This window comes from Myotis nattereri, assembly GCF_964212035.1.
Source record: "Myotis nattereri genome assembly, contig: HAP1_SCAFFOLD_164, whole genome shotgun sequence".
NCBI lineage: Eukaryota > Metazoa > Chordata > Mammalia > Chiroptera > Vespertilionidae > Myotis > Myotis nattereri.
This window is the reverse complement of record NW_027669626.1, coordinates 37,467-42,868: the sequence shown is the minus strand read 5'-3', so window position 1 is coordinate 42,868 and position 5,402 is coordinate 37,467. Positions and strand designations below refer to the sequence as shown.

General features: G+C 59.4%; 1 long non-coding RNA gene across 1 annotated transcript; it reads left to right on the top strand.

The window, feature by feature from the left end:
• Positions 1 to 1,088: 1,088 nt before the first annotated feature.
• Positions 1,089 to 3,736, top strand: LOC308512569. Its single transcript, XR_013995476.1, has 3 exons — positions 1,089 to 2,027; positions 2,658 to 2,938; positions 3,036 to 3,736. It is a non-coding gene; the product is annotated as an uncharacterized lncRNA (long non-coding RNA).
• Positions 3,737 to 5,402: the final 1,666 nt, after the last annotated feature.

The following is a 5,402-nucleotide window of genomic DNA, read 5'->3' as shown; positions in this document are numbered from 1 at the left end:
GCGCGGGGGCCCGGGGGCGGGGCCTTGAAGCACCGGGTCTCGCGGGAGGTGCCGCAGCCCGCGGTCCGGCTCTGCTCGCCTCGGGGGAGGATGCTGGGTCCGCCCGCCGGTACCGCCTTGTCCCCGGCGCCGAGTGGAGCCCGGAAGCAGGACCCGGTCAGCTGGAGGCTGAGCTGTGACTGGACCGTCCCGGCCTCTCCATCTGCGCCGAGTCCTGTCACTAGGAGCCTGAGATGCCTCCACCCGGAGCTGCCGCACTTCCAGGCCGGTTCTGCTCGCTCCCCGGTGGGACTGGGGCGGTGAGGGGCGCGCTGATTTCCCCTCTGCCAGTGCTCCTTCACCCTGTAGGGCCAGACCCTGTGAAAAGTGCAGGAAAGACACGGAGGTCCTCACAGAAACATGGCATGCCATTTCTGAGCTTCACAGACACACCCCCAGGTGACGCCTAGACCTGGATGAAGCATCCCTGGAGACCGGATACTGAAGGGAGGGGCCCTCCACGGAGGCAGCCTTGACCACTCAGATGCCTCTGCTGACCCAGCACCCAGGCCTGGCGTCCTGACCAAAGGCGCTGCTGGAGCTGGGGTGACGCTAGGCTGTGAACAGGCTGAGCAGGAGCGGAAACTTTGGTCCTGGCCATGTGGCCTGTGAGGGGCGGCCCTGGGAGGGGAGGGCTCTCCGAGAACCCTCCTGCCCTCACTAAGTCCTCTCCATCGTTCCTCTCTTCTCTGTAGGACACTCCCAGGTGCCCGATGACCTGCCAAGGTACCTGCTCAGAAACACCTTCATCTCCTGACCCCCGGGGGCCAGGCAGGCGCACCTGCCAGTAGCAAAGGGAGGATGCCCTCCAGCTCTGTGCCCGCAGAAGGACTGTCAGCCCCTGCGGGGGAAGCTGCTGAAGGCCGGGCGGTATGTGAAGCCCAACTGGAGACCTGCTGAGCCCGAGGCCCACCCAGTGCGCCCTGAGGCAGCCCTGCCTCCTCAGAGCCTTTCTCTGGGCAGAGCCAGGCCACCCCATTCCCCCCTTTCCCCCCCACCTCCCACACAGCTGCCCGCTGGTGCCTGTCCCTAAATAGGGCAGTCAGCCTAGCCTCAGCCCAGCTGCTTGGGACCTCAGGCCACAGGCCGGCAAACAGGAGTCACCTGAAGGCGGGGGTTCTGAGGACTCGAGGGCAGAAACAGCCAGCCACACCCTCTGCCCCAGCTCCTTCACCGCCAGGGTCCCCAGTGCCAACCACTGGACAGGAGGCGCTTCTCACTGGCTCCCCCAAAGGAGGAGAGGCTGGCTCCCCTGCAGCCTCCTCCACGGCCCCGCCATGGCCACGGGAGGTGGCGGCCACAGCAGCTCCAGCCCCAGCACCACACAGTGACTGCAGCCCCGGCTGCCAGGACGAGGCCTCAGCCCCGGACGTTCAGGGCACGTGGCCACCGTGGCCCCTGTCCTGGCAGTGTCAGCTTCTCAGAGCCCGACGGGTCCAGGGCAGGACCACAGGGAGGGGCTCCCTGCCAAGAGCCCACGCAAGTCACCCGACGTGGCTCCCACGCCAACGGGCCCCTGAGAACGTCAGTCATGGGAACAACTTAGAGAGCAGGCGGGTGTCGCCACAGCTGCGTGGGACCAGCAGGTGGAGCTCAGAAGATGAGCGTGGCCGTGGGTGACTGGTCTTTTGGACCCGCAGCCCCTGAGCCTTCAAACTCCTGACGCCCCTTCTGACCACCAGGGCCCCCTCTCCCATCGGCCGGAGGGGCCGGGAGCGACTTTGGAATGAAGAAGTGTTCCCGCCGCTGCTCCCATCTTTCGGTGAGTGACAAGGCTCTGCCGGACCCTAGGGTCACACTCCCACGATGGCTGCACACGTCTGACCCTTCAGAAACTGGTCTCTTTGAACAAATCCACGTTGGCCCGGGGATGCTCACAGTGCAGTCACAAACACACTCCCTGAGGCAGATGCTGTGCCCCTTACAACATGTGTCAGCAACCTGACCTCCATGAAAGCGTCCATGTGTGTGCTGCTGTGGGTGAGCAGGTACATGAAGGCACGCTCTCAGGGCTGGGCCCTGTGGTCCGGACTTGACTCCATCTCCAGAAGCCTGGGGCTCCCAGGAGAAGCCCAGACTGGCCTGACGACCAAGAACTCGCGGCCCTGGGTGGACCTTGGAGTCGGGCTCACTGATACGCCAGAGCATTGCCGAGCCAGGCCTGGGCCCCACACTCCTGAGCCCGGGGCCCGAGGCCTTCCAGGCAGGTGGCCTCAGGCTGTGCCTCTCTCCAGCTGGCTCCTGGGCCCCGGACCTGCCCCCGGGTTCACTTTTCTACCATCATGGGCTCTGCCCCGCCTGGCGCAGAGAAGCCCTGCCCGCCCCTCCCAGCAGAGGCCACAGTGTGCAGAGGGGAGCGTGTGCGAGAGGCGGGTACAGCCTGGTCGCTAACGTGGCTGTAGCCCCCGGTGTCCACCATCGAGGATGACACTTTGAGTCTTTGTTTCTGAGTCACTCCCCGGGATAGAAACCCAATTTACTATATTCCATACCCGTGTAGGCACTCATGGAATATATGTGTTTTGAGGTGTCCCCCAAATGGATGTACCACAGGCTGGCTGTCCACCAAATGTACACACACTTTAACAGCTGAGAACTCAATTTTCCCTCCTTTTCAGGGTTAGCGGATTTGATGTAATGGGTGAAGCCAGACTCAGCTTGGAACCAAGAAGATGTATCCTCTGGACTTTGTGATGGGGACACATCCAGGATGAAGTGTCTGGTCCCGAACGGGCCCCAGTCCAGGCATCCAGGGCCGCTGTGGACAGAGGATGCGCAGAAACACGGAACGCAGCGATTCTCGGTGTTTGCGGTTCCATTGCTTCAGCAGCAGCAGCGCCTGGACCACAACTGACGCAGCCATGGAGCCGCACACATCAAGAATCGTTCCTTCGGTTAGGTGTTTGTACGCATATCTCTCAATAACTGCCCTTGATTCCTCGACTGCTGGGTGTTGCGTCCCCTCAACTTTAATTTTTCTGTGTCCCCATAAAAAGTCCTGTGGAGACATGCTCTTCGTTCAAATCTTACCGTCTTCACTGATTTCTTCAAATCTGTTCAAACTGAAAAGAAGTGAAAATTAAGTGCGTTATCAGCTCTTAATGTGTCTACATTTTGGGGGGATACTACATGTACATTCAATGGAGAGAATTTTCCATCACTTGTCTGACCTCTTTGTACCTGTTTTGGGGGACAGCCTGTATTTACATTCAATGGGGACTCATTGTCCATTAGAAGCCTGACCTCTCTTTACCTTTTTGGGGGACAGCCCATATTTACATTCAATGGGGACTCATTGTCCATCAGCAGCCCAACCTCTCTTTACCTTTTTGGGGGACAGCCCATATTTACATCCAATGGGGACTCATTTTCCATCAGCAGCCCTACCTCTTTTTACCTTTTGGGGGGGACAGGCTATATTGACATCAGCTGGCATCAATCTTTCTCTTTAGGAGTCACACCTCTAGTGTGTATATGGCCAGTTTCCTGACACATGGTTTCCGGTTTCCTAAGGTGCTCTCCTGGGATGGGCTTGGCCTGGGGACCGGGGCTCTATAAAGAGGTTTTCCTTTGGCCTTAATGTGCTGACAAAGAACTGGGTGTGCAAATGTGTTCTGTCTCCGAGTGCTGTGACCTGTACTGATTAGCCATTGATTCTGGAATACAAAGATGGGTTTGTAATAAAATGAGTTGGAGTAGAATTGAGTCCTGGATTTCCTCACCGCTCATCACTGGCAGCGATGCCCGAGCTCCGGGCTCCCCGTGTATCCTCTTCCCAGGCCTTGGTGTATTTTAAGTCCCTCTAAGTGGAATCCCATTTTGATTTGGGATTTCTATCACAGCAGGAGCTCAGCTTAAAATGATCCTTGGGGCCGAAACCGGTTTGGCTCAGTGGATAGAGCGTCGGCCTGCGGACTGAAAGGTCCCAGGTTCGATTCCGGTCAAGGGCATATACCTGGGTTGCAGGCACATCCCCAGTGGGAGATGTGCAGGAGGCAGCTGATCGATGTTTCTCTCTCATCGATGTTTCTGACTCTCTATCTCTCTCCCTTCTTCTCTGTAAAAAATCAATAAAATATATTAAAAAAAAAATGATCCTTGGGTTTTCCAAGGCCACTCAACTAGGAAGAGGCCGAGGAGGGAGGAGGACGACAGGTGAAGATCCCCCCTGACCTGACCTCATGGCAGCCCGTCCAGCTGCCGCCTGCGTGTCCCTCCTCCCTCACCAGCCTCTTCTGTAAGGTGCTTCCTGTGGCCTCCTTTCCCCTTCTTTCCGAGGCCCTGCCCCTGGGGGAGCCGCCCCCTCTGCGAGCTGCCCTCCCCAAAGATGGGAGCCAAACTGAGCGGGTGGACCCCTGCAGGCCGCCTCCCCTCCGCCATTGGCTGTTGCAGGGTCTGAACCTGACCGGTTACCCCTGGGAGCTCTCAGCCTCTGTCCCCTGATTCTCTCCCCTCTGGGACAGCTCTTCAGGGCGCATACTGGCCGGTCCCTGGGTCCCCCCTCATCCTTTCCACAAACACTCATTGAAGCTCCCTGTGTGCTTGCTCCCCGGTTCCACCATGGAGGCAGCCCCCTCCCTGCCCCTCTGCAAGGCTGAGCCACCTGCTCCCCAGCACTGACTGCTCCTGAGCTTCAGGCCTGAGGTCGCTGCCTTAGACCCCCTGCCCAGGCTGCAGGCTTCTCCACTGTCCCTGACTCCTCTGGGCTCCCTGCTTAACCAAGGCCACCAGCTGTCAATCACAGAAGCCAAAACCTGGGGTGCGGGCTGGACCCCTCCTCTCTCCACTTCCCACAGGTGTTCGCTCTCCTGAACCTGGGTGTGGAATGGATCTGGAATGTGCCCGCCCTTCTTAGCTGACTGTTCTCATCCCAGGTCCCCCTGACAGCCCTGTCCCTGGGTCTTGGCAGGGCCTGGCCAACTGGTCTGCCTGCCTCCCACAACTTCTCAGCCCCTGACACCTCTGGCATCCACCCCGCTGACCTACCTTTGTGAACCTCCCTCCCTCAGCTTCCACACTAGCTACACCCATCCTTCTGCGGACTATGTGTTCCATGTGACTCACCGCGGGGTGTACCCCACCCGCTCTCATCCCCCTCCAGCCCCAGACAAGCTGGTCGTACCTACAGCTTTCACTGCCATCTTCCCAGAAGACTCCCAGCACCGCTAGGCCAGGCCTCTCCTGGGAACCGCCTGATCTGTTCCCAGCTTGTAGGTCCCAAAGACACCTCCACCCCACAATGCTCAGCACACCGTTCACGCTCCTCCCCCACCAAAGCCTCTCTGCTCCTCCTCTCATCCCCTCTGTCCCCTTGCCCCAGACCATGCTGGGCATCGCCCTCCCTTCCCCGTGTCCTATCCCTC